The sequence below is a fragment of the Schistocerca nitens genome, unplaced genomic scaffold (genome assembly GCF_023898315.1).
Source record: "Schistocerca nitens isolate TAMUIC-IGC-003100 unplaced genomic scaffold, iqSchNite1.1 HiC_scaffold_92, whole genome shotgun sequence".
Classification (NCBI taxonomy): Eukaryota; Metazoa; Arthropoda; class Insecta; order Orthoptera; family Acrididae; genus Schistocerca; species Schistocerca nitens.
In genome coordinates this window covers 15,002-34,153 of record NW_026045637.1, presented here as the reverse complement: position 1 = coordinate 34,153, position 19,152 = coordinate 15,002, and the positions used below count along the sequence as shown (strand labels likewise).

Sequence of the window (19,152 nt, the reverse complement as noted above, 5' to 3'; positions counted from 1 at the left end):
TGCGTCTTTGGGCGAGACTAGTCGCCGCAGCCGCAAGGTTACTCACACGATAGTGATGAGTGGTCGTTTTAAGGCAGTGTAGTGGAGGACTCCGCGTGTGTAGCACTTTTTTCGGTTTCATCCGACGTCGCTGGGTGGCAATCCCACTTTCCCTGCAGAAAACTGCTCGGGAAGCACGGGCAGCTTGTCGAGCATCGGTGGTTCAGTGGCATGTGCCTCAGTAGTGCAGTAAGCAGCGCGTAAGTCTCATAATCTTAAGGTTTGCCGGCACGATAACTCAGCGTGTTCGGTCTGACAGTTATCTGCCCTCTGTAATAAAAGACTGAGTCAACGATGAACTTGAACGGGCGTCATCGGACGTCCGCCCCCAACAAATGCAACGAACGAAATGAGAAGAAAAAAAAAGTGGTAGAATGCTCGCTTAGCACGCGGGCGGCCCGGGTTCGATTCCCGGCCGATGTATCGTTCTGCTGTTATCGCTATAATGCTGCCGCACCGATTCCTCGCTTGAGCTCCGTCAGCCTCAGAAATGTATAGCAGGATTCGCTGTGAGAAGAACCAAACACGCAGCACGCAAGAGACCGTACTTGGACGGTCGCGTGCTATTTCTGAGCTGTAACGTCGGCCTGGCCCAACAGGCCGCTGTGTTCAGGCGCCGCAAGGGCGATGGACTGTAACCTCAGGCAGTGCTGCGTTCCGTTGAAAAAGCTGCGGCAGCAGTTTAATCTAGCAAGTCGGGAAAGCACGTGTAGCAACACAACAGATTCTTCAGAGCGCGCAAACTCTCTATCTCTAATATGCGAGACTTACCAAGTTTCCTGGAACGTTGCTCGCAACGTGCCTCGGTAGCGCAGTAGGTAGCGCGTAAGTCTCATAATCTTAAGGTCGTGAGTTCGATCCTCACCCGGGGCATTTAATTTGCTGTACATCACGGCTGAATTAACGGTGTTGCTGTTGCTAGGGAACGAACTTAATTGTCATTCGTTATCCACAAGGAGTCTACGCTCAGCGTCAAAATTTTTATTTCCAATTATGACAACGTACAACTTTGATCTTTCTCTTAACCTGTTATGAGTAAAATAACGAATAGTCAATTTCGAGCTGTGCGCAAATATGCTGGCAAACAGAGAACAGCAGTGAGTCCAGGTTCAGCACGAAATACGAGAGGAAACGGAGTGAACCTCACGTCATAGCGCAAATCCGGTGTGGTCTAGTGGCGCCGGCACGGTAGCTCAGCGCGCTCGGTCAGAGGGTTAGCTGCCCTCTGTAATTAAAAAAAAACTGAGTTAATGGATCAACAACGAACTGGAACGGGTGTCTTTCGACGTCCTCCCAGAGCAGATACAACGAACGAAAACGAACAAAATGAGATTTAAAAAAAAAAAAAAAAGTGGCTAGGATACCTGGCTTTCACCCAGGAGGCCCGGGTTCGATTCCCGGTACCGGAACGGAAGTTTTTACGCACCCAACGCTCCATGTTTTGGCCTTCCAACGTTCGTTTTTCGCCCTCCTTGCGGAGCTTCAACCGAATGTAATCGGGGAAAACAGGCACATGATGCAATTACTGTCAGCACCGGGGTAAAGGGAGAGGAGGCGCTGGTCAGCTGTTGGGCTGCTACCAGCGTCAGTGGGAAGTCGGTGAAGTCGCCAGTTGCGCCAGAAGCCAGATATTACCGTAGTACGCCTACACACGCGTTCCAGTTATTCACGTTGCTTGCAGCCGCTCCATCCGCAAGAAGCGTGAGCCCGGATAGCTCAGTCGGTAGAGCATTAGGCTTTTAACCTAAGGGTCCAGGGTTCGAGTCCCTGTCCGGGCGAAGATTTTTAACGTTTCCGTAATGGCTCGTCTCGTAGCGATGGTAGCCCTGCCGTAATCAGTGCACGGAGTTCGTTTCCTGTCAAAATTCTGCGCAGACGGGTTTGATTTTTCACGATTCGAGGGACTCTTCAGTTACGAGCAGTCGTGGCCGAGTGGTTAAGGCGTCTGACTAGAAATCAGATTCCCTCTGGGAGCGTAGGTTCGAGTCCTACCGACTGCGTCCGTTTTTTCTTTTTTTGTTTAAGAAGAAGGAGCAGAAAATTTCGCAGTTTGCCTGTCGTTTTGGTACCTCGCCTCTCACAGCCGTTTATAGTGCCTGTCCTTTTGATAAGGGCGAATTCCAAGCGTCAGCTTTCGCGTCAGCCGAGCAAAGTCGGGGCAAGTCGGGACATACTACAGGATGGTCTGCGTGGAGTAACGACGACAAAAACGTTAATTTAACAGCACGCGGCTCACATACTATATACGAAAAAACTAGCGTTACTTGCGGTGGCCGGGAATCGAACCCGGATCAACTGCTTGGAAGGCAACTATGCTCACCATTACACCACCACCGCACAGCCGCTCCTCGCGACGCCGCGCTGTGTCGGCTTCCCGCCCGCCAGCAGCGGCCCACGGTGATAGTAGCTGTAGGCGCTTTACGAGCTAGGAGGGTGCATCCACACGCATTCGGGTAGCGCCTCCACGCACGCTGCGTCTTTGGGCGAGACTAGTCGCCGCAGCCGCAAGGTTACTCACACGATAGTGATGAGTGGTCGTTTTAAGGCAGTGTAGTGGAGGACTCCGCGTGTGTAGCACTTTTTTCGGTTTCATCCGACGTCGCTGGGTGGCAATCCCACTTTCCCTGCAGAAAACTGCTCGGGAAGCACGGGCAGCTTGTCGAGCATCGGTGGTTCAGTGGCATGTGCCTCAGTAGTGCAGTAAGCAGCGCGTAAGTCTCATAATCTTAAGGTTTGCCGGCACGATAACTCAGCGTGTTCGGTCTGACAGTTATCTGCCCTCTGTAATAAAAGACTGAGTCAACGATGAACTTGAACGGGCGTCATCGGACGTCCGCCCCCAACAAATGCAACGAACGAAATGAGAAGAAAAAAAAAGTGGTAGAATGCTCGCTTAGCACGCGGGCGGCCCGGGTTCGATTCCCGGCCGATGTATCGTTCTGCTGTTATCGCTATAATGCTGCCGCACCGATTCCTCGCTTGAGCTCCGTCAGCCTCAGAAATGTATAGCAGGATTCGCTGTGAGAAGAACCAAACACGCAGCACGCAAGAGACCGTACTTGGACGGTCGCGTGCTATTTCTGAGCTGTAACGTCGGCCTGGCCCAACAGGCCGCTGTGTTCAGGCGCCGCAAGGGCGATGGACTGTAACCTCAGGCAGTGCTGCGTTCCGTTGAAAAAGCTGCGGCAGCAGTTTAATCTAGCAAGTCGGGAAAGCACGTGTAGCAACACAACAGATTCTTCAGAGCGCGCAAACTCTCTATCTCTAATATGCGAGACTTACCAAGTTTCCTGGAACGTTGCTCGCAACGTGCCTCGGTAGCGCAGTAGGTAGCGCGTAAGTCTCATAATCTTAAGGTCGTGAGTTCGATCCTCACCCGGGGCATTTAATTTGCTGTACATCACGGCTGAATTAACGGTGTTGCTGTTGCTAGGGAACGAACTTAATTGTCATTCGTTATCCACAAGGAGTCTACGCTCAGCGTCAAAATTTTTATTTCCAATTATGACAACGTACAACTTTGATCTTTCTCTTAACCTGTTATGAGTAAAATAACGAATAGTCAATTTCGAGCTGTGCGCAAATATGCTGGCAAACAGAGAACAGCAGTGAGTCCAGGTTCAGCACGAAATACGAGAGGAAACGGAGTGAACCTCACGTCATAGCGCAAATCCGGTGTGGTCTAGTGGCGCCGGCACGGTAGCTCAGCGCGCTCGGTCAGAGGGTTAGCTGCCCTCTGTAATTAAAAAAAAACTGAGTTAATGGATCAACAACGAACTGGAACGGGTGTCTTTCGACGTCCTCCCAGAGCAGATACAACGAACGAAAACGAACAAAATGAGATTTAAAAAAAAAAAAAAAAGTGGCTAGGATACCTGGCTTTCACCCAGGAGGCCCGGGTTCGATTCCCGGTACCGGAACGGAAGTTTTTACGCACCCAACGCTCCATGTTTTGGCCTTCCAACGTTCGTTTTTCGCCCTCCTTGCGGAGCTTCAACCGAATGTAATCGGGGAAAACAGGCACATGATGCAATTACTGTCAGCACCGGGGTAAAGGGAGAGGAGGCGCTGGTCAGCTGTTGGGCTGCTACCAGCGTCAGTGGGAAGTCGGTGAAGTCGCCAGTTGCGCCAGAAGCCAGATATTACCGTAGTACGCCTACACACGCGTTCCAGTTATTCACGTTGCTTGCAGCCGCTCCATCCGCAAGAAGCGTGAGCCCGGATAGCTCAGTCGGTAGAGCATTAGGCTTTTAACCTAAGGGTCCAGGGTTCGAGTCCCTGTCCGGGCGAAGATTTTTAACGTTTCCGTAATGGCTCGTCTCGTAGCGATGGTAGCCCTGCCGTAATCAGTGCACGGAGTTCGTTTCCTGTCAAAATTCTGCGCAGACGGGTTTGATTTTTCACGATTCGAGGGACTCTTCAGTTACGAGCAGTCGTGGCCGAGTGGTTAAGGCGTCTGACTAGAAATCAGATTCCCTCTGGGAGCGTAGGTTCGAGTCCTACCGACTGCGTCCGTTTTTTCTTTTTTTGTTTAAGAAGAAGGAGCAGAAAATTTCGCAGTTTGCCTGTCGTTTTGGTACCTCGCCTCTCACAGCCGTTTATAGTGCCTGTCCTTTTGATAAGGGCGAATTCCAAGCGTCAGCTTTCGCGTCAGCCGAGCAAAGTCGGGACAAGTCGGGACATACTACAGGATGGTCTGCGTGGAGTAACGACGACAAAAACGTTAATTTAACAGCACGCGGCTCACATACTATATACGAAAAAACTAGCGTTACTTGCGGTGGCCGGGAATCGAACCCGGATCAACTGCTTGGAAGGCAACTATGCTCACCATTACACCACCACCGCACAGCCGCTCCTCGCGACGCCGCGCTGTGTCGGCTTCCCGCCCGCCAGCAGCGGCCCACGGTGATAGTAGCTGTAGGCGCTTTACGAGCTAGGAGGGTGCATCCACACGCATTCGGGTAGCGCCTCCACGCACGCTGCGTCTTTGGGCGAGACTAGTCGCCGCAGCCGCAAGGTTACTCACACGATAGTGATGAGTGGTCGTTTTAAGGCAGTGTAGTGGAGGACTCCGCGTGTGTAGCACTTTTTTCGGTTTCATCCGACGTCGCTGGGTGGCAATCCCACTTTCCCTGCAGAAAACTGCTCGGGAAGCACGGGCAGCTTGTCGAGCATCGGTGGTTCAGTGGCATGTGCCTCAGTAGTGCAGTAAGCAGCGCGTAAGTCTCATAATCTTAAGGTTTGCCGGCACGATAACTCAGCGTGTTCGGTCTGACAGTTATCTGCCCTCTGTAATAAAAGACTGAGTCAACGATGAACTTGAACGGGCGTCATCGGACGTCCGCCCCCAACAAATGCAACGAACGAAATGAGAAGAAAAAAAAAGTGGTAGAATGCTCGCTTAGCACGCGGGCGGCCCGGGTTCGATTCCCGGCCGATGTATCGTTCTGCTGTTATCGCTATAATGCTGCCGCACCGATTCCTCGCTTGAGCTCCGTCAGCCTCAGGAATGTATAGCAGGATTCGCTGTGAGAAGAACCAAACACGCAGCACGCAAGAGACCGTACTTGGACGGTCGCGTGCTATTTCTGAGCTGTAACGTCGGCCTGGCCCAACAGGCCGCTGTGTTCAGGCGCCGCAAGGGCGATGGACTGTAACCTCAGGCAGTGCTGCGTTCCGTTGAAAAAGCTGCGGCAGCAGTTTAATCTAGCAAGTCGGGAAAGCACGTGTAGCAACACAACAGATTCTTCAGAGCGCGCAAACTCTCTATCTCTAATATGCGAGACTTACCAAGTTTCCTGGAACGTTGCTCGCAACGTGCCTCGGTAGCGCAGTAGGTAGCGCGTAAGTCTCATAATCTTAAGGTCGTGAGTTCGATCCTCACCCGGGGCATTTAATTTGCTGTACATCACGGCTGAATTAACGGTGTTGCTGTTGCTAGGGAACGAACTTAATTGTCATTCGTTATCCACAAGGAGTCTACGCTCAGCGTCAAAATTTTTATTTCCAATTATGACAACGTACAACTTTGATCTTTCTCTTAACCTGTTATGAGTAAAATAACGAATAGTCAATTTCGAGCTGTGCGCAAATATGCTGGCAAACAGAGAACAGCAGTGAGTCCAGGTTCAGCACGAAATACGAGAGGAAACGGAGTGAACCTCACGTCATAGCGCAAATCCGGTGTGGTCTAGTGGCGCCGGCACGGTAGCTCAGCGCGCTCGGTCAGAGGGTTAGCTGCCCTCTGTAATTAAAAAAAAACTGAGTTAATGGATCAACAACGAACTGGAACGGGTGTCTTTCGACGTCCTCCCAGAGCAGATACAACGAACGAAAACGAACAAAATGAGATTTAAAAAAAAAAAAAAAAGTGGCTAGGATACCTGGCTTTCACCCAGGAGGCCCGGGTTCGATTCCCGGTACCGGAACGGAAGTTTTTACGCACCCAACGCTCCATGTTTTGGCCTTCCAACGTTCGTTTTTCGCCCTCCTTGCGGAGCTTCAACCGAATGTAATCGGGGAAAACAGGCACATGATGCAATTACTGTCAGCACCGGGGTAAAGGGAGAGGAGGCGCTGGTCAGCTGTTGGGCTGCTACCAGCGTCAGTGGGAAGTCGGTGAAGTCGCCAGTTGCGCCAGAAGCCAGATATTACCGTAGTACGCCTACACACGCGTTCCAGTTATTCACGTTGCTTGCAGCCGCTCCATCCGCAAGAAGCGTGAGCCCGGATAGCTCAGTCGGTAGAGCATTAGGCTTTTAACCTAAGGGTCCAGGGTTCGAGTCCCTGTCCGGGCGAAGATTTTTAACGTTTCCGTAATGGCTCGTCTCGTAGCGATGGTAGCCCTGCCGTAATCAGTGCACGGAGTTCGTTTCCTGTCAAAATTCTGCGCAGACGGGTTTGATTTTTCACGATTCGAGGGACTCTTCAGTTACGAGCAGTCGTGGCCGAGTGGTTAAGGCGTCTGACTAGAAATCAGATTCCCTCTGGGAGCGTAGGTTCGAGTCCTACCGACTGCGTCCGTTTTTTCTTTTTTTGTTTAAGAAGAAGGAGCAGAAAATTTCGCAGTTTGCCTGTCGTTTTGGTACCTCGCCTCTCACAGCCGTTTATAGTGCCTGTCCTTTTGATAAGGGCGAATTCCAAGCGTCAGCTTTCGCGTCAGCCGAGCAAAGTCGGGACAAGTCGGGACATACTACAGGATGGTCTGCGTGGAGTAACGACGACAAAAACGTTAATTTAACAGCACGCGGCTCACATACTATATACGAAAAAACTAGCGTTACTTGCGGTGGCCGGGAATCGAACCCGGATCAACTGCTTGGAAGGCAACTATGCTCACCATTACACCACCACCGCACAGCCGCTCCTCGCGACGCCGCGCTGTGTCGGCTTCCCGCCCGCCAGCAGCGGCCCACGGTGATAGTAGCTGTAGGCGCTTTACGAGCTAGGAGGGTGCATCCACACGCATTCGGGTAGCGCCTCCACGCACGCTGCGTCTTTGGGCGAGACTAGTCGCCGCAGCCGCAAGGTTACTCACACGATAGTGATGAGTGGTCGTTTTAAGGCAGTGTAGTGGAGGACTCCGCGTGTGTAGCACTTTTTTCGGTTTCATCCGACGTCGCTGGGTGGCAATCCCACTTTCCCTGCAGAAAACTGCTCGGGAAGCACGGGCAGCTTGTCGAGCATCGGTGGTTCAGTGGCATGTGCCTCAGTAGTGCAGTAAGCAGCGCGTAAGTCTCATAATCTTAAGGTTTGCCGGCACGATAACTCAGCGTGTTCGGTCTGACAGTTATCTGCCCTCTGTAATAAAAGACTGAGTCAACGATGAACTTGAACGGGCGTCATCGGACGTCCGCCCCCAACAAATGCAACGAACGAAATGAGAAGAAAAAAAAAGTGGTAGAATGCTCGCTTAGCACGCGGGCGGCCCGGGTTCGATTCCCGGCCGATGTATCGTTCTGCTGTTATCGCTATAATGCTGCCGCACCGATTCCTCGCTTGAGCTCCGTCAGCCTCAGGAATGTATAGCAGGATTCGCTGTGAGAAGAACCAAACACGCAGCACGCAAGAGACCGTACTTGGACGGTCGCGTGCTATTTCTGAGCTGTAACGTCGGCCTGGCCCAACAGGCCGCTGTGTTCAGGCGCCGCAAGGGCGATGGACTGTAACCTCAGGCAGTGCTGCGTTCCGTTGAAAAAGCTGCGGCAGCAGTTTAATCTAGCAAGTCGGGAAAGCACGTGTAGCAACACAACAGATTCTTCAGAGCGCGCAAACTCTCTATCTCTAATATGCGAGACTTACCAAGTTTCCTGGAACGTTGCTCGCAACGTGCCTCGGTAGCGCAGTAGGTAGCGCGTAAGTCTCATAATCTTAAGGTCGTGAGTTCGATCCTCACCCGGGGCATTTAATTTGCTGTACATCACGGCTGAATTAACGGTGTTGCTGTTGCTAGGGAACGAACTTAATTGTCATTCGTTATCCACAAGGAGTCTACGCTCAGCGTCAAAATGTTTATTTCCAATTATGACAACGTACAACTTTGATCTTTCTCTTAACCTGTTATGAGTAAAATAACGAATAGTCAATTTCGAGCTGTGCGCAAATATGCTGGCAAACAGAGAACAGCAGTGAGTCCAGGTTCAGCACGAAATACGAGAGGAAACGGAGTGAACCTCACGTCATAGCGCAAATCCGGTGTGGTCTAGTGGCGCCGGCACGGTAGCTCAGCGCGCTCGGTCAGAGGGTTAGCTGCCCTCTGTAATTAAAAAAAAACTGAGTTAATGGATCAACAACGAACTGGAACGGGTGTCTTTCGACGTCCTCCCAGAGCAGATACAACGAACGAAAACGAACAAAATGAGATTTAAAAAAAAAAAAGTGGCTAGGATACCTGGCTTTCACCCAGGAGGCCCGGGTTCGATTCCCGGTACCGGAACGGAAGTTTTTACGCACCCAACGCTCCATGTTTTGGCCTTCCAACGTTCGTTTTTCGCCCTCCTTGCGGAGCTTCAACCGAATGTAATCGGGGAAAACAGGCACATGATGCAATTACTGTCAGCACCGGGGTAAAGGGAGAGGAGGCGCTGGTCAGCTGTTGGGCTGCTACCAGCGTCAGTGGGAAGTCGGTGAAGTCGCCAGTTGCGCCAGAAGCCAGATATTACCGTAGTACGCCTACACACGCGTTCCAGTTATTCACGTTGCTTGCAGCCGCTCCATCCGCAAGAAGCGTGAGCCCGGATAGCTCAGTCGGTAGAGCATTAGGCTTTTAACCTAAGGGTCCAGGGTTCGAGTCCCTGTCCGGGCGAAGATTTTTAACGTTTCCGTAATGGCTCGTCTCGTAGCGATGGTAGCCCTGCCGTAATCAGTGCACGGAGTTCGTTTCCTGTCAAAATTCTGCGCAGACGGGTTTGATTTTTCACGATTCGAGGGACTCTTCAGTTACGAGCAGTCGTGGCCGAGTGGTTAAGGCGTCTGACTAGAAATCAGATTCCCTCTGGGAGCGTAGGTTCGAGTCCTACCGACTGCGTCCGTTTTTTCTTTTTTTGTTTAAGAAGAAGGAGCAGAAAATTTCGCAGTTTGCCTGTCGTTTTGGTACCTCGCCTCTCACAGCCGTTTATAGTGCCTGTCCTTTTGATAAGGGCGAATTCCAAGCGTCAGCTTTCGCGTCAGCCGAGCAAAGTCGGGACAAGTCGGGACATACTACAGGATGGTCTGCGTGGAGTAACGACGACAAAAACGTTAATTTAACAGCACGCGGCTCACATACTATATACGAAAAAACTAGCGTTACTTGCGGTGGCCGGGAATCGAACCCGGATCAACTGCTTGGAAGGCAACTATGCTCACCATTACACCACCACCGCACAGCCGCTCCTCGCGACGCCGCGCTGTGTCGGCTTCCCGCCCGCCAGCAGCGGCCCACGGTGATAGTAGCTGTAGGCGCTTTACGAGCTAGGAGGGTGCATCCACACGCATTCGGGTAGCGCCTCCACGCACGCTGCGTCTTTGGGCGAGACTAGTCGCCGCAGCCGCAAGGTTACTCACACGATAGTGATGAGTGGTCGTTTTAAGGCAGTGTAGTGGAGGACTCCGCGTGTGTAGCACTTTTTTCGGTTTCATCCGACGTCGCTGGGTGGCAATCCCACTTTCCCTGCAGAAAACTGCTCGGGAAGCACGGGCAGCTTGTCGAGCATCGGTGGTTCAGTGGCATGTGCCTCAGTAGTGCAGTAAGCAGCGCGTAAGTCTCATAATCTTAAGGTTTGCCGGCACGATAACTCAGCGTGTTCGGTCTGACAGTTATCTGCCCTCTGTAATAAAAGACTGAGTCAACGATGAACTTGAACGGGCGTCATCGGACGTCCGCCCCCAACAAATGCAACGAACGAAATGAGAAGAAAAAAAAAGTGGTAGAATGCTCGCTTAGCACGCGGGCGGCCCGGGTTCGATTCCCGGCCGATGTATCGTTCTGCTGTTATCGCTATAATGCTGCCGCACCGATTCCTCGCTTGAGCTCCGTCAGCCTCAGGAATGTATAGCAGGATTCGCTGTGAGAAGAACCAAACACGCAGCACGCAAGAGACCGTACTTGGACGGTCGCGTGCTATTTCTGAGCTGTAACGTCGGCCTGGCCCAACAGGCCGCTGTGTTCAGGCGCCGCAAGGGCGATGGACTGTAACCTCAGGCAGTGCTGCGTTCCGTTGAAAAAGCTGCGGCAGCAGTTTAATCTAGCAAGTCGGGAAAGCACGTGTAGCAACACAACAGATTCTTCAGAGCGCGCAAACTCTCTATCTCTAATATGCGAGACTTACCAAGTTTCCTGGAACGATGCTCGCAACGTGCCTCGGTAGCGCAGTAGGTAGCGCGTAAGTCTCATAATCTTAAGGTCGTGAGTTCGATCCTCACCCGGGGCATTTAATTTGCTGTACATCACGGCTGAATTAACGGTGTTGCTGTTGCTAGGGAACGAACTTAATTGTCATTCGTTATCCACAAGGAGTCTACGCTCAGCGTCAAAATTTTTATTTCCAATTATGACAACGTACAACTTTGATCTTTCTCTTAACCTGTTATGAGTAAAATAACGAATAGTCAATTTCGAGCTGTGCGCAAATATGCTGGCAAACAGAGAACAGCAGTGAGTCCAGGTTCAGCACGAAATACGAGAGGAAACGGAGTGAACCTCACGTCATAGCGCAAATCCGGTGTGGTCTAGTGGCGCCGGCACGGTAGCTCAGCGCGCTCGGTCAGAGGGTTAGCTGCCCTCTGTAATTAAAAAAAAACTGAGTTAATGGATCAACAACGAACTGGAACGGGTGTCTTTCGACGTCCTCCCAGAGCAGATACAACGAACGAAAACGAACAAAATGAGATTTAAAAAAAAAAAAAAAAGTGGCTAGGATACCTGGCTTTCACCCAGGAGGCCCGGGTTCGATTCCCGGTACCGGAACGGAAGTTTTTACGCACCCAACGCTCCATGTTTTGGCCTTCCAACGTTCGTTTTTCGCCCTCCTTGCGGAGCTTCAACCGAATGTAATCGGGGAAAACAGGCACATGATGCAATTACTGTCAGCACCGGGGTAAAGGGAGAGGAGGCGCTGGTCAGCTGTTGGGCTGCTACCAGCGTCAGTGGGAAGTCGGTGAAGTCGCCAGTTGCGCCAGAAGCCAGATATTACCGTAGTACGCCTACACACGCGTTCCAGTTATTCACGTTGCTTGCAGCCGCTCCATCCGCAAGAAGCGTGAGCCCGGATAGCTCAGTCGGTAGAGCATTAGGCTTTTAACCTAAGGGTCCAGGGTTCGAGTCCCTGTCCGGGCGAAGATTTTTAACGTTTCCGTAATGGCTCGTCTCGTAGCGATGGTAGCCCTGCCGTAATCAGTGCACGGAGTTCGTTTCCTGTCAAAATTCTGCGCAGACGGGTTTGATTTTTCACGATTCGAGGGACTCTTCAGTTACGAGCAGTCGTGGCCGAGTGGTTAAGGCGTCTGACTAGAAATCAGATTCCCTCTGGGAGCGTAGGTTCGAGTCCTACCGACTGCGTCCGTTTTTTCTTTTTTTGTTTAAGAAGAAGGAGCAGAAAGTTTCGCAGTTTGCCTGTCGTTTTGGTACCTCGCCTCTCACAGCCGTTTATAGTGCCTGTCCTTTTGATAAGGGCGAATTCCAAGCGTCAGCTTTCGCGTCAGCCGAGCAAAGTCGGGACAAGTCGGGACATACTACAGGATGGTCTGCGTGGAGTAACGACGACAAAAACGTTAATTTAACAGCACGCGGCTCACATACTATATACGAAAAAACTAGCGTTACTTGCGGTGGCCGGGAATCGAACCCGGATCAACTGCTTGGAAGGCAACTATGCTCACCATTACACCACCACCGCACAGCCGCTCCTCGCGACGCCGCGCTGTGTCGGCTTCCCGCCCGCCAGCAGCGGCCCACGGTGATAGTAGCTGTAGGCGCTTTACGAGCTAGGAGGGTGCATCCACACGCATTCGGGTAGCGCCTCCACGCACGCTGCGTCTTTGGGCGAGACTAGTCGCCGCAGCCGCAAGGTTACTCACACGATAGTGATGAGTGGTCGTTTTAAGGCAGTGTAGTGGAGGACTCCGCGTGTGTAGCACTTTTTTCGGTTTCATCCGACGTCGCTGGGTGGCAATCCCACTTTCCCTGCAGAAAACTGCTCGGGAAGCACGGGCAGCTTGTCGAGCATCGGTGGTTCAGTGGCATGTGCCTCAGTAGTGCAGTAAGCAGCGCGTAAGTCTCATAATCTTAAGGTTTGCCGGCACGATAACTCAGCGTGTTCGGTCTGACAGTTATCTGCCCTCTGTAATAAAAGACTGAGTCAACGATGAACTTGAACGGGCGTCATCGGACGTCCGCCCCCAACAAATGCAACGAACGAAATGAGAAGAAAAAAAAAGTGGTAGAATGCTCGCTTAGCACGCGGGCGGCCCGGGTTCGATTCCCGGCCGATGTATCGTTCTGCTGTTATCGCTATAATGCTGCCGCACCGATTCCTCGCTTGAGCTCCGTCAGCCTCAGGAATGTATAGCAGGATTCGCTGTGAGAAGAACCAAACACGCAGCACGCAAGAGACCGTACTTGGACGGTCGCGTGCTATTTCTGAGCTGTAACGTCGGCCTGGCCCAACAGGCCGCTGTGTTCAGGCGCCGCAAGGGCGATGGACTGTAACCTCAGGCAGTGCTGCGTTCCGTTGAAAAAGCTGCGGCAGCAGTTTAATCTAGCAAGTCGGGAAAGCACGTGTAGCAACACAACAGATTCTTCAGAGCGCGCAAACTCTCTATCTCTAATATGCGAGACTTACCAAGTTTCCTGGAACGTTGCTCGCAACGTGCCTCGGTAGCGCAGTAGGTAGCGCGTAAGTCTCATAATCTTAAGGTCGTGAGTTCGATCCTCACCCGGGGCATTTAATTTGCTGTACATCACGGCTGAATTAACGGTGTTGCTGTTGCTAGGGAACGAACTTAATTGTCATTCGTTATCCACAAGGAGTCTACGCTCAGCGTCAAAATTTTTATTTCCAATTATGACAACGTACAACTTTGATCTTTCTCTTAACCTGTTATGAGTAAAATAACGAATAGTCAATTTCGAGCTGTGCGCAAATATGCTGGCAAACAGAGAACAGCAGTGAGTCCAGGTTCAGCACGAAATACGAGAGGAAACGGAGTGAACCTCACGTCATAGCGCAAATCCGGTGTGGTCTAGTGGCGCCGGCACGGTAGCTCAGCGCGCTCGGTCAGAGGGTTAGCTGCCCTCTGTAATTAAAAAAAAACTGAGTTAATGGATCAACAACGAACTGGAACGGGTGTCTTTCGACGTCCTCCCAGAGCAGATACAACGAACGAAAACGAACAAAATGAGATTTAAAAAAAAAAAAAAAGTGGCTAGGATACCTGGCTTTCACCCAGGAGGCCCGGGTTCGATTCCCGGTACCGGAACGGAAGTTTTTACGCACCCAACGCTCCATGTTTTGGCCTTCCAACGTTCGTTTTTCGCCCTCCTTGCGGAGCTTCAACCGAATGTAATCGGGGAAAACAGGCACATGATGCAATTACTGTCAGCACCGGGGTAAAGGGAGAGGAGGCGCTGGTCAGCTGTTGGGCTGCTACCAGCGTCAGTGGGAAGTCGGTGAAGTCGTCAGTTGCGCCAGAAGCCAGATATTACCGTAGTACGCCTACACACGCGTTCCAGTTATTCACGTTGCTTGCAGCCGCTCCATCCGCAAGAAGCGTGAGCCCGGATAGCTCAGTCGGTAGAGCATTAGGCTTTTAACCTAAGGGTCCAGGGTTCGAGTCCCTGTCCGGGCGAAGATTTTTAACGTTTCCGTAATGGCTCGTCTCGTAGCGATGGTAGCCCTGCCGTAATCAGTGCACGGAGTTCGTTTCCTGTCAAAATTCTGCGCAGACGGGTTTGATTTTTCACGATTCGAGGGACTCTTCAGTTACGAGCAGTCGTGGCCGAGTGGTTAAGGCGTCTGACTAGAAATCAGATTCCCTCTGGGAGCGTAGGTTCGAGTCCTACCGACTGCGTCCGTTTTTTCTTTTTTTGTTTAAGAAGAAGGAGCAGAAAATTTCGCAGTTTGCCTGTCGTTTTGGTACCTCGCCTCTCACAGCCGTTTATAGTGCCTGTCCTTTTGATAAGGGCGAATTCCAAGCGTCAGCTTTCGCGTCAGCCGAGCAAAGTCGGGGCAAGTCGGGACATACTACAGGATGGTCTGCGTGGAGTAACGACGACAAAAACGTTAATTTAACAGCACGCGGCTCACATACTATATACGAAAAAACTAGCGTTACTTGCGGTGGCCGGGAATCGAACCCGGATCAACTGCTTGGAAGGCAACTATGCTCACCATTACACCACCACCGCACAGCCGCTCCTCGCGACGCCGCGCTGTGTCGGCTTCCCGCCCGCCAGCAGCGGCCCACGGTGATAGTAGCTGTAGGCGCTTTACGAGCTAGGAGGGTGCATCCACACGCATTCGGGTAGCGCCTCCACGCACGCTGCGTCTTTGGGCGAGACTAGTCGCCGCAGCCGCAAGGTTACTCACACGATAGTGATGAGTGGTCGTTTTAAGGCAGTGTAGTGGAGGACTCCGCGTGTGTAGCACTTTTTTCGGTTTCATCCGACGTCGCTGGGTGGCAATCCCACTTTCCCTGCAGAAAACTGCTCGGGAAGCACGGGCAGCTTGTCGAGCATCGGTGGTTCAGTGGCATGTGCCTCAGTAGTGCAGTAAGCAGCGCGTAAGTCTCATAATCTTAAGGTTTGCCGGCACGATAACTCAGCGTGTTCGGTCTGACAGTTATCTGCCCTCTGTAATAAAAGACTGAGTCAACGATGAACTTGAACGGGCGTCATCGGACGTCCGCCCCCAACAAATGCAACGAACGAAATGAGAAGAAAAAAAAAGTGGTAGAATGCTCGCTTAGCACGCGGGCGGCCCGGGTTCGATTCCCGGCCGATGTATCGTTCTGCTGTTATCGCTATAATGCTGCCGCACCGATTCCTCGCTTGAGCTCCGTCAGCCTCAGAAATGTATAGCAGGATTCGCTGTGAGAAGAACCAAACACGCAGCACGCAAGAGACCGTACTTGGACGGTCGCGTGCTATTTCTGAGCTGTAACGTCGGCCTGGCCCAACAGGCCGCTGTGTTCAGGCGCCGCAAGGGCGATGGACTGTAACCTCAGGCAGTGCTGCGTTCCGTTGAAAAAGCTGCGGCAGCAGTTTAATCTAGCAAGTCGGGAAAGCACGTGTAGCAACACAACAGATTCTTCAGAGCGCGCAAACTCTCTATCTCTAATATGCGAGACTTACCAAGTTTCCTGGAACGTTGCTCGCAACGTGCCTCGGTAGCGCAGTAGGTAGCGCGTAAGTCTCATAATCTTAAGGTCGTGAGTTCGATCCTCACCCGGGGCATTTAATTTGCTGTACATCACGGCTGAATTAACGGTGTTGCTGTTGCTAGGGAACGAACTTAATTGTCATTCGTTATCCACAAGGAGTCTACGCTCAGCGTCAAAATGTTTATTTCCAATTATGACAACGTACAACTTTGATCTTTCTCTTAACCTGTTATGAGTAAAATAACGAATAGTCAATTTCGAGCTGTGCGCAAATATGCTGGCAAACAGAGAACAGCAGTGAGTCCAGGTTCAGCACGAAATACGAGAGGAAACGGAGTGAACCTCACGTCATAGCGCAAATCCGGTGTGGTCTAGTGGCGCCGGCACGGTAGCTCAGCGCGCTCGGTCAGAGGGTTAGCTGCCCTCTGTAATTAAAAAAAAACTGAGTTAATGGATCAACAACGAACTGGAACGGGTGTCTTTCGACGTCCTCCCAGAGCAGATACAACGAACGAAAACGAACAAAATGAGATTTAAAAAAAAAAAAAAAGTGGCTAGGATACCTGGCTTTAACCCAGGAGGCCCGGGTTCGATTCCCGGTACCGGAACGGAAGTTTTTACGCACCCAACGCTCCATGTTTTGGCCTTCCAACGTTCGTTTTTCGCCCTCCTTGCGGAGCTTCAACCGAATGTAATCGGGGAAAACAGGCACATGATGCAATTACTGTCAGCACCGGGGTAAAGGGAGAGGAGGCGCTGGTCAGCTGTTGGGCTGCTACCAGCGTCAGTGGGAAGTCGGTGAAGTCGCCAGTTGCGCCAGAAGCCAGATATTACCGTAGTACGCCTACACACGCGTTCCAGTTATTCACGTTGCTTGCAGCCGCTCCATCCGCAAGAAGCGTGAGCCCGGATAGCTCAGTCGGTAGAGCATTAGGCTTTTAACCTAAGGGTCCAGGGTTCGAGTCCCTGTCCGGGCGAAGATTTTTAACGTTTCCGTAATGGCTCGTCTCGTAGCGATGGTAGCCCTGCCGTAATCAGTGCACGGAGTTCGTTTCCTGTCAAAATTCTGCGCAGACGGGTTTGATTTTTCACGATTCGAGGGACTCTTCAGTTACGAGCAGTCGTGGCCGAGTGGTTAAGGCGTCTGACTAGAAATCAGATTCCCTCTGGGAGCGTAGGTTCGAGTCCTACCGACTGCGTCCGTTTTTTCTTTTTTTGTTTAAGAAGAAGGAGCAGAAAGTTTCGCAGTTTGCCTGTCGTTTTGGTACCTCGCCTCTCACAGCCGTTTATAGTGCCTGTCCTTTTGATAAGGGCGAATTCCAAGCGTCAGCTTTCGCGTCAGCCGAGCAAAGTCGGGACAAGTCGGGACATACTACAGGATGGTCTGCGTGGAGTAACGACGACAAAAACGTTAATTTAACAGCACGCGGCTCACATACTATATACGAAAAAACTAGCGTTACTTGCGGTGGCCGGGAATCGAACCCGGATCAACTGCTTGGAAGGCAACTATGCTCACCATTACACCACCACCGCACAGCCGCTCCTCGCGACGCCGCGCTGTGTCGGCTTCCCGCCCGCCAGCAGCGGCCCACGGTGATAGTAGCTGTAGGCGCTTTACGAGCTAGGAGGGTGCATCCACACGCATTCGGGTAGCGCCTCCACGCACGCTGCGTCTTTGGGCGAGACTAGTCGCCGCAGCCGCAAGGTTACTCACACGATAGTGATGAGTGGTCGTTTTAAGGCAGTGTAGTGGAGGACTCCGCGTGTGTAGCACTTTTTTCGGTTTCATCCGACGTCGCTGGGTGGCAATCCCACTTTCCCTGCAGAAAACTGCTCGGGAAGCACGGGCAGCTTGTCGAGCATCGGTGGTTCAGTGGCATGTGCCTCAGTAGTGCAGTAAGCAGCGCGTAAGTCTCATAATCTTAAGGTTTGCCGGCACGATAACTCAGCGTGTTCGGTCTGACAGTTATCTGCCCTCTGTAATAAAAGACTGAGTCAACGATGAACTTGAACGGGCGTCATCGGACGTCCGCCCCCAACAAATGCAACGAACGAAATGAGAAGAAAAAAAAAGTGGTAGAATGCTCGCTTAGCACGCGGGCGGCCCGGGTTCGATTCCCGGCCGATGTATCGTTCTGCTGTTATCGCTATAATGCTGCCGCACCGATTCCTCGCTTGAGCTCCGTCAGCCTCAGGAATGTATAGCAGGATTCGCTGTGAGAAGAACCAAACACGCAGCACGCAAGAGACCGTACTTGGACGGTCGCGTGCTATTTCTGAGCTGTAACGTCGGCCTGGCCCAACAGGCCGCTGTGTTCAGGCGCCGCAAGGGCGATGGACTGTAACCTCAGGCAGTGCTGCGTTCCGTTGAAAAAGCTGCGGCAGCAGTTTAATCTAGCAAGTCGGGAAAGCACGTGTAGCAACACAACAGATTCTTCAGAGCGCGCAAACTCTCTATCTCTAATATGCGAGACTTACCAAGTTTCCTGGAACGTTGCTCGCAACGTGCCTCGGTAGCGCAGTAGGTAGCGCGTAAGTCTCATAATCTTAAGGTCGTGAGTTCGATCCTCACCCGGGGCATTTAATTTGCTGTACATCACGGCTGAATTAACGGTGTTGCTGTTGCTAGGGAACGAACTTAATTGTCATTCGTTATCCACAAGGAGTCTACGCTCAGCGTCAAAATTTTTATTTCCAATTATGACAACGTACAACTTTGATCTTTCTCTTAACCTGTTATGAGTAAAATAACGAATAGTCAATTTCGAGCTGTGCGCAAATATGCTGGCAAACAGAGAACAGCAGTGAGTCCAGGTTCAGCACGAAATACGAGAGGAAACGGAGTGAACCTCACGTCATAGCGCAAATCCGGTGTGGTCTAGTGGCGCCGGCACGGTAGCTCAGCGCGCTCGGTCAGAGGGTTAGCTGCCCTCTGTAATTAAAAAAAAACTGAGTTAATGGATCAACAACGAACTGGAACGGGTGTCTTTCGACGTCCTCCCAGAGCAGATACAACGAACGAAAACGAACAAAATGAGATTTAAAAAAAAAAAAAAAGTGGCTAGGATACCTGGCTTTCACCCAGGAGGCCCGGGTTCGATTCCCGGTACCGGAACGGAAGTTTTTACGCACCCAACGCTCCATGTTTTGGCCTTCCAACGTTCGTTTTTCGCCCTCCTTGCGGAGCTTCAACCGAATGTAATCGGGGAAAACAGGCACATGATGCAATTACTGTCAGCACCGGGGTAA

At 51.7% G+C, this 19,152-nt stretch overlaps 29 non-coding genes across 29 annotated transcripts; 22 read left to right on the top strand and 7 right to left on the bottom strand.

Annotated features, from left to right (window-relative positions):
* The first annotated feature begins 839 nt into the window (after positions 1–839).
* Trnam-cau (transfer RNA methionine (anticodon CAU)) lies at positions 840–912 on the top strand. The gene has a single exon. It is a non-coding gene; the product is annotated as a tRNA-Met (tRNA).
* An 832-nt stretch (positions 913–1,744) lies between these two features.
* Positions 1,745–1,817, top strand: Trnak-uuu (transfer RNA lysine (anticodon UUU)). Its single transcript has one exon. It is a non-coding gene; the product is annotated as a tRNA-Lys (tRNA).
* Positions 1,818–1,957: 140 nt separating this feature from the next.
* Trnas-aga (transfer RNA serine (anticodon AGA)) lies at positions 1,958–2,039 on the top strand. The gene has a single exon. It is a non-coding gene; the product is annotated as a tRNA-Ser (tRNA).
* Positions 2,040–2,304: 265 nt separating this feature from the next.
* Trnag-ucc (transfer RNA glycine (anticodon UCC)) lies at positions 2,305–2,376 on the bottom strand. Its single transcript has one exon. It is a non-coding gene; the product is annotated as a tRNA-Gly (tRNA).
* A 974-nt stretch (positions 2,377–3,350) lies between these two features.
* Positions 3,351–3,423, top strand: Trnam-cau (transfer RNA methionine (anticodon CAU)). The gene has a single exon. It is a non-coding gene; the product is annotated as a tRNA-Met (tRNA).
* An 832-nt stretch (positions 3,424–4,255) lies between these two features.
* Trnak-uuu (transfer RNA lysine (anticodon UUU)) lies at positions 4,256–4,328 on the top strand. The gene has a single exon. It is a non-coding gene; the product is annotated as a tRNA-Lys (tRNA).
* Positions 4,329–4,468: 140 nt separating this feature from the next.
* Positions 4,469–4,550, top strand: Trnas-aga (transfer RNA serine (anticodon AGA)). Its single transcript has one exon. It is a non-coding gene; the product is annotated as a tRNA-Ser (tRNA).
* A 265-nt stretch (positions 4,551–4,815) lies between these two features.
* Trnag-ucc (transfer RNA glycine (anticodon UCC)) lies at positions 4,816–4,887 on the bottom strand. The gene has a single exon. It is a non-coding gene; the product is annotated as a tRNA-Gly (tRNA).
* Positions 4,888–5,861: 974 nt separating this feature from the next.
* Positions 5,862–5,934, top strand: Trnam-cau (transfer RNA methionine (anticodon CAU)). Its single transcript has one exon. It is a non-coding gene; the product is annotated as a tRNA-Met (tRNA).
* An 832-nt stretch (positions 5,935–6,766) lies between these two features.
* Trnak-uuu (transfer RNA lysine (anticodon UUU)) lies at positions 6,767–6,839 on the top strand. The gene has a single exon. It is a non-coding gene; the product is annotated as a tRNA-Lys (tRNA).
* A 140-nt stretch (positions 6,840–6,979) lies between these two features.
* Trnas-aga (transfer RNA serine (anticodon AGA)) lies at positions 6,980–7,061 on the top strand. The gene has a single exon. It is a non-coding gene; the product is annotated as a tRNA-Ser (tRNA).
* Positions 7,062–7,326: 265 nt separating this feature from the next.
* Trnag-ucc (transfer RNA glycine (anticodon UCC)) lies at positions 7,327–7,398 on the bottom strand. The gene has a single exon. It is a non-coding gene; the product is annotated as a tRNA-Gly (tRNA).
* Positions 7,399–8,372: 974 nt separating this feature from the next.
* On the top strand, positions 8,373–8,445 carry Trnam-cau (transfer RNA methionine (anticodon CAU)). Its single transcript has one exon. It is a non-coding gene; the product is annotated as a tRNA-Met (tRNA).
* Positions 8,446–9,273: 828 nt separating this feature from the next.
* Trnak-uuu (transfer RNA lysine (anticodon UUU)) lies at positions 9,274–9,346 on the top strand. Its single transcript has one exon. It is a non-coding gene; the product is annotated as a tRNA-Lys (tRNA).
* Positions 9,347–9,486: 140 nt separating this feature from the next.
* Positions 9,487–9,568, top strand: Trnas-aga (transfer RNA serine (anticodon AGA)). The gene has a single exon. It is a non-coding gene; the product is annotated as a tRNA-Ser (tRNA).
* Positions 9,569–9,833: 265 nt separating this feature from the next.
* Trnag-ucc (transfer RNA glycine (anticodon UCC)) lies at positions 9,834–9,905 on the bottom strand. Its single transcript has one exon. It is a non-coding gene; the product is annotated as a tRNA-Gly (tRNA).
* A 974-nt stretch (positions 9,906–10,879) lies between these two features.
* On the top strand, positions 10,880–10,952 carry Trnam-cau (transfer RNA methionine (anticodon CAU)). Its single transcript has one exon. It is a non-coding gene; the product is annotated as a tRNA-Met (tRNA).
* An 832-nt stretch (positions 10,953–11,784) lies between these two features.
* Trnak-uuu (transfer RNA lysine (anticodon UUU)) lies at positions 11,785–11,857 on the top strand. The gene has a single exon. It is a non-coding gene; the product is annotated as a tRNA-Lys (tRNA).
* Positions 11,858–11,997: 140 nt separating this feature from the next.
* Positions 11,998–12,079, top strand: Trnas-aga (transfer RNA serine (anticodon AGA)). Its single transcript has one exon. It is a non-coding gene; the product is annotated as a tRNA-Ser (tRNA).
* Positions 12,080–12,344: 265 nt separating this feature from the next.
* On the bottom strand, positions 12,345–12,416 carry Trnag-ucc (transfer RNA glycine (anticodon UCC)). Its single transcript has one exon. It is a non-coding gene; the product is annotated as a tRNA-Gly (tRNA).
* Positions 12,417–13,390: 974 nt separating this feature from the next.
* Positions 13,391–13,463, top strand: Trnam-cau (transfer RNA methionine (anticodon CAU)). Its single transcript has one exon. It is a non-coding gene; the product is annotated as a tRNA-Met (tRNA).
* Positions 13,464–14,294: 831 nt separating this feature from the next.
* Trnak-uuu (transfer RNA lysine (anticodon UUU)) lies at positions 14,295–14,367 on the top strand. The gene has a single exon. It is a non-coding gene; the product is annotated as a tRNA-Lys (tRNA).
* Positions 14,368–14,507: 140 nt separating this feature from the next.
* On the top strand, positions 14,508–14,589 carry Trnas-aga (transfer RNA serine (anticodon AGA)). Its single transcript has one exon. It is a non-coding gene; the product is annotated as a tRNA-Ser (tRNA).
* Positions 14,590–14,854: 265 nt separating this feature from the next.
* On the bottom strand, positions 14,855–14,926 carry Trnag-ucc (transfer RNA glycine (anticodon UCC)). Its single transcript has one exon. It is a non-coding gene; the product is annotated as a tRNA-Gly (tRNA).
* A 974-nt stretch (positions 14,927–15,900) lies between these two features.
* On the top strand, positions 15,901–15,973 carry Trnam-cau (transfer RNA methionine (anticodon CAU)). Its single transcript has one exon. It is a non-coding gene; the product is annotated as a tRNA-Met (tRNA).
* An 831-nt stretch (positions 15,974–16,804) lies between these two features.
* Trnak-uuu (transfer RNA lysine (anticodon UUU)) lies at positions 16,805–16,877 on the top strand. Its single transcript has one exon. It is a non-coding gene; the product is annotated as a tRNA-Lys (tRNA).
* A 140-nt stretch (positions 16,878–17,017) lies between these two features.
* On the top strand, positions 17,018–17,099 carry Trnas-aga (transfer RNA serine (anticodon AGA)). The gene has a single exon. It is a non-coding gene; the product is annotated as a tRNA-Ser (tRNA).
* Positions 17,100–17,364: 265 nt separating this feature from the next.
* Trnag-ucc (transfer RNA glycine (anticodon UCC)) lies at positions 17,365–17,436 on the bottom strand. The gene has a single exon. It is a non-coding gene; the product is annotated as a tRNA-Gly (tRNA).
* Positions 17,437–18,410: 974 nt separating this feature from the next.
* Positions 18,411–18,483, top strand: Trnam-cau (transfer RNA methionine (anticodon CAU)). The gene has a single exon. It is a non-coding gene; the product is annotated as a tRNA-Met (tRNA).
* The last annotated feature ends 669 nt before the right edge of the window (positions 18,484–19,152 follow it).